The sequence below is a fragment of the Maylandia zebra genome, linkage group LG10 (genome assembly GCF_041146795.1).
Source record: "Maylandia zebra isolate NMK-2024a linkage group LG10, Mzebra_GT3a, whole genome shotgun sequence".
In the NCBI taxonomy this organism is placed as follows: domain Eukaryota; kingdom Metazoa; phylum Chordata; class Actinopteri; order Cichliformes; family Cichlidae; genus Maylandia; species Maylandia zebra.
This window is the reverse complement of record NC_135176.1, coordinates 11,802,261-11,808,260: the sequence shown is the minus strand read 5'-3', so window position 1 is coordinate 11,808,260 and position 6,000 is coordinate 11,802,261.

Sequence of the window (6,000 nt, the reverse complement as noted above, 5' to 3'; positions counted from 1 at the left end):
TTCCTTCATCATCAACATCTGCATCCATGATCCATTAGCTCAACAGCAACATCTGTCAGCTGTGCATCCAACTCGGGGGAATCGCCTGCTGTGCTCAGCCAGTGGGCCGCAATTTCTGTGCCTTGTTGATGGCCTCGCTGTATCCTGTGCTGGAGAAAGCTGGTGAGGAGACACTGCTGGTGAGCCAGGCGGCGCTGAGCTCCATGTAGGACATCAGTAAGGCCTGTGGATACACTTCCCTCAAGGAACTGATCAATGAGAACTCTGACTACCTGCTTAATGACATATCACTCAACCTTCAGAGGCTCAGCCAGCATCCACAGGTAGTTATGAGGTGTTTTTGTTTTTAGCCCAAAATGGACACAGAAATGAGTGCTGGAGGGTTTACCCGATTTCCTTCTTTGTCTGCTTAAGCCTGTGCGTCCCTTTCAGTAAGTGATTTGAATCCACCTGACATTCAGAAGGTCGTGGTAGAGCATATCGTACGAAGGCAAGATGTCAAACACATCCAGTCCCAGGTTAGACTCCGTACCTTCTCCGGTAAGGTTCCCAGACCTAACAACAAAACTGATTATGACACGTGGCGCACACAAATTAACCTGCTCCAAAATGACCCCAGCATGTCCCCGCTGCAAATATCCAGAAAGATCCATGAGAGCCTGCTCCCACCAGCAGCTGATATAGTTAAAATGTGTGACTCACAGGTGCTATAGCGTACGGCCACAGCTTCACTCTGAGCTCCATCTCCATAGAGTGCAGACAGTGATATCTGATACTCCTTAAGACACAGGACAACAGTTTATTGAGATATTGTATTTTTTATTTCATAATATGTACTCCAACAACTCAATAGTTCTTCCCCACCTGCCTCAGGTCGCCTCCACTTAGGGAGATCCACTTAATGAGGTAAGAAACATCATCATCATCTGCAGCTTCCCAGCGCACCGTGATGTCACTGTCTGAGAAATTAGTTATCCTAAGGTCTGAAGGAGGAGGCACCTTCACTAGAAGAAAAGAATAATGTGTATGGGAATTTTTTAAAAATGGGAAAGCTACATCTTTATATCTTTCATTATTAATAACATTTACAGTACTGTGCAAAAGTCATGAGCCACACGCTAAAGTATTTCATTGGACATTATCTGTTTTTTCCAATCCTTTTTAATCCAGTTCTTGTACCTGACCATTTTCTGAGTAATGTTTTTTGTTTGTTTGTTTGTTTGTGTAAAGACTTGTTTTGTTTGTTTGTGTAAACACTTTGCACTGACCATTATTGGAGAATTAAAAAGCACCTAATTCAAGGAATATGTGTACACATAACAGAAAACTTGGGAAAGAACCAATTTGAAATCTTTGAGCACTTTGTTACTAGCGGCCTGTCACAAAAACACATTTTGTATAATGTTTTTTTTTTTATTATCTTGTTAATAAAATGTATACAAATGTGTGTGATTAATCACAATGTGTTAGTGTGTAATCACCCTAAGACATGCATGCCTGTCTGTAAGAGTCAGATCTAAAGCCACTTGTGATTTGGAGATGCAGCCTGCAGATTCTGTCCAGATTATCCAGGCTTCACTTATCAAATGTGTAAAATTCAAGGCTGGTCCTTAAAAGTTGCCAACAATGCAAAAACTGCATAGCCACACAAGTCCCAGCGTTTCCCACCGCAGCAGCTGTGAAACGAAAGAGGAGAAAGGATGAATGAGTGTTTGCTTATGGGCTCTCCGCTCTCCCCCAAGCTGGCGTTGTTCTTGGTAGCCATGACAACGGAGATAGTCCCAGCTTTGTAAATACAGGCCCCAACAGGCCAAAAAAGAAAAGAAAAAAAAAGGATTGGGATTCCCTGCGCAGCCCAGGAATCCCCCTAGCAGACTGAAGACACAGATAGGACCTGAACTCAGTGAGTGTGTTCGAGCCGAGGCTCGAACCAGGGCCTGTCTGTGCTTGAAGTTGCCAGGGGCCGGCAAGTGTTCTGCGCCACCTGCCCGCCGTGTAAGCTGTACAAATTTGCTATATTTGACTTCTCTGAATATAAATTATTTTTGAAAAGGAAAAATAATAATTTTAATGTGAGGCAAAACATGTATGGTGCTCGATAAAGATGACACGCCGACTCACTTCTTCTTCTTTCTTTTTTTTGCAAAGTTTGTTTTCATATTAAACCAGTGTCAGTGACGTCATTCTATGCGACTACCACAGTAAAGGAAAAGCCTGGATCTGTACATCTTTTTCTTTTCTTTTTGTTGTCTAAAACACAAAAATGGCGAAACAGTCAGCTCACAAAGTTGCAGGTTGGTGGCAATTTGGCAGAACAGCCAATGACTTAAAACATTTAAGTGCATATATCTTGCCACAAGACATGTGCGCTAAGCTAGCCAAATGAGTTTCTGTTAGCGAATCAAGTTCAAGCTCCTCACATATCATCATCCAGGGTACAGTCATATGCTCATGAGGAGATCCCACGCAGGTAACACTACGGCAGTGCAACAAGTTAAATATGCACACATTTTAAGCTATTTCCTAATATCTAACCATTATGATAAATGTTTGCCTGCAACCGACACAACCAACACAAATGTCATTGAAAAAAACAAAACCCTGTGATCACATGTTTCTGTTTTTCTAGAACAGAAGAAGCACAATTTAAAAAGCCAGTAGTAATAAATCTTTGTTGTTACTGCATGATTCGAATGAAGTACCTGAAGTCTGGCTGGAATAAGAAGTGGTAATCTGTGTACTGTGCTAGTGATCTGCATAATTCACCTCATCTGTTTGGATGGCAGAAGTCGGCTAACTACACAGCTAATTTCATCAGGCTGCTAATGAAACATCTAAAATGATAGATGGTTAACTACACAACGGAAGTAACAGCATTACAATCACTTGATTTAATTACATTTTCCCCCCAAACTTTTGATCCAAATTAGCAAAGTACTGCAGCCATCTGAACCTTCTAGGTGTTACATGTTACAGTGTTCCACTCTGGCCAGCTTTGAAAATGGAAAACTCTTTGCGTGGTTTACTCGGTTCTGTAAATAAGGCTCCTTTCATTTGTGAGACTGTATTCCACAGCCAGTTGTCTTCTCTCCCCTTTGGTCCGCCCTTACAAGGTGAAGGTGCTGCCCACCCATGATACCAGCAAGGTGCGTGCAAGTGGATCCGGCCTTAACACCACTGGAGCGCCCACCTCTCTGCCAGTGAAGGTCACCATTGATGCCAAAGATGCAGGTGAGGGACTGCTGGCAGTGCAGATCACTGTGAGTGCATGAACGTGGAGCACACAATAATGTATTCAAAGCATTGATATTTAGGTAACAGTTTTTGTTTTCTCCTGAAGGACCCAGAGGGGAAGCCCAAGAAGCAGATATCTGTGACAGCCATGATGGGACCTACCTGGTGTTTTATGTGCCAGACATGACTGACAGATACACCACTCTCATTAAGTACGGAGGAGACAAGATCCCTTATTCACCCTACTGAATCAGGGCTCTGCCCACCGGAGATGCCAGCAAGTGCACTGTCACTGAATGTTGTCCAGTGGCCAGGTAGGACTCACTTCCTTGGTTGCTTATACACTTTTAGTTTTCTTTGAAAACGGCCCTTTAAGTCACTTGATCCATGACTTGAGCGAGCACTCTCCATTTGTTCATTTGATAGTTATTGTAGAAAAGATAAGAAATGATGCTTTAGTCTTTTTGTAAATTATAGTCAAACATACAATAAACTGAGGTATTCCCTTTGGTTAACAGAGCAATCCGATAATAAAAGTGGACAAAGCACATCGAGTTGCCACAAATATCTTTGTATATTACGCAGTGGGGCAAAAAATGAGGTGACCAAATACTTCTTTTCCACCATAATTTGCAAATCAGTTCTTTAAAACTCGGACAAGTTAGAGGTATACCTATGATGAAAATGACAGGCCTCTCTCATATTTTTAAGTGGGAGAACGTGCACAAATGGTGGCTGACTAAATACTTTTTTGCCCCACTGTATTTGATCCTGTCTCCCTCAATACTATTTAATATCTAAATGCTTGATTCATCATATTATAACAAATGTGCTGTTGTAGCTACTGACAGTGAGTTTGATTCCATTTTTTCCATCTACCAAAGAGAAATAATATCTCTTAGTGGCAGGTGGATCACACGTTGATTCTAACACTTTGCATATGACTGGGTAGGATGAGCATTTTATAAGCGCTTGTGTGGTTTTTGTTTATTTAAGGAAATACATCAGTTTCCCTTGTATTTTAAATTTGAGTGAAGATCCTAAATTGGCCCCCACTCTTCACTTTGAGAAAAGGCTAATCTGTCTTATCCCCACATGAGCACAGTCAGATATAATACAGGCTTTCACTCAGGAGCAGGAAGGCTAAAGGCTGTTTAATGTTTGATCTAACTGTGTCAGACATTTGCGTTCTCACGTGCATGGACAATATCTTGAAAACTTCAGAGCTGCAGTGCATGTGTAAAAGTGGTTAGAAAGCAGTGCTTTAACACAGGTTTTGTCTCTTTGCGTAGCTGCTCGGTCCATCCAGACTCCCCTCGATATACAACAGTGATGCCAGCAACTCAAATACAAGCTCTCTCCAAGTGATTCCTTCATCATCAACATCTGCATCCATGATCCATTAGCTCAACAGCAACATCTGTCAGCTGTGCATCCAACTCGGGGGAATCGCCTGCTGTGCTCAGCCAGTGGGCCGCAATTTCTGTGCCTTGTTGATGGCCTCGCTGTATCCTGTGCTGGAGAAAGCTGGTGAGGAGACACTGCTGGTGAGCCAGGCGGCGCTGAGCTCCATGTAGGACATCAGTAAGGCCTGTGGATACACTTCCCTCAAGGAACTGATCAATGAGAACTCTGACTACCTGCTTAATGACATATCACTCAACCTTCAGAGGCTCAGCCAGCATCCACAGGTAGTTATGAGGTGTTTTTGTTTTTAGCCCAAAATGGACACAGAAATGAGTGCTGGAGGGTTTACCCGATTTCCTTCTTTGTCTGCTTAAGCCTGTGCGTCCCTTTCAGTAAGTGATTTGAATCCACCTGACATTCAGAAGGTCGTGGTAGAGCATATCGTACGAAGGCAAGATGTCAAACACATCCAGTCCCAGGTTAGACTCCGTACCTTCTCCGGTAAGGTTCCCAGACCTAACAACAAAACTGATTATGACACGTGGCGCACACAAATTAACCTGCTCCAAAATGACCCCAGCATGTCCCCGCTGCAAATATCCAGAAAGATCCATGAGAGCCTGCTCCCACCAGCAGCTGATATAGTTAAAATGTGTGACTCACAGGTGCTATAGCGTACGGCCACAGCTTCACTCTGAGCTCCATCTCCATAGAGTGCAGACAGTGATATCTGATACTCCTTAAGACACAGGACAACAGTTTATTGAGATATTGTATTTTTTATTTCATAATATGTACTCCAACAACTCAATAGTTCTTCCCCACCTGCCTCAGGTCGCCTCCACTTAGGGAGATCCACTTAATGAGGTAAGAAACATCATCATCATCTGCAGCTTCCCAGCGCACCGTGATGTCACTGTCTGAGAAATTAGTTATCCTAAGGTCTGAAGGAGGAGGCACCTTCACTAGAAGAAAAGAATAATGTGTATGGGAATTTTTTAAAAATGGGAAAGCTACATCTTTATATCTTTCATTATTAATAACATTTACAGTACTGTGCAAAAGTCATGAGCCACACGCTAAAGTATTTCATTGGACATTATCTGTTTTTTCCAATCCTTTTTAATCCAGTTCTTGTACCTGACCATTTTCTGAGTAATGTTTTTTCTTTGTTTGTTTGTTTGTGTAAAGACTTGTTTTGTTTGTTTGTGTAAACACTTTGCACTGACCATTATTGGAGAATTAAAAAGCACCTAATTCAAGGAATATGTGTACACATAACAGAAAACTTGGGAAAGAACCAATTTGAAATCTTTGAGCACTTTGTTACTAGCGGCCTGTCACAAAAACACATTTTGT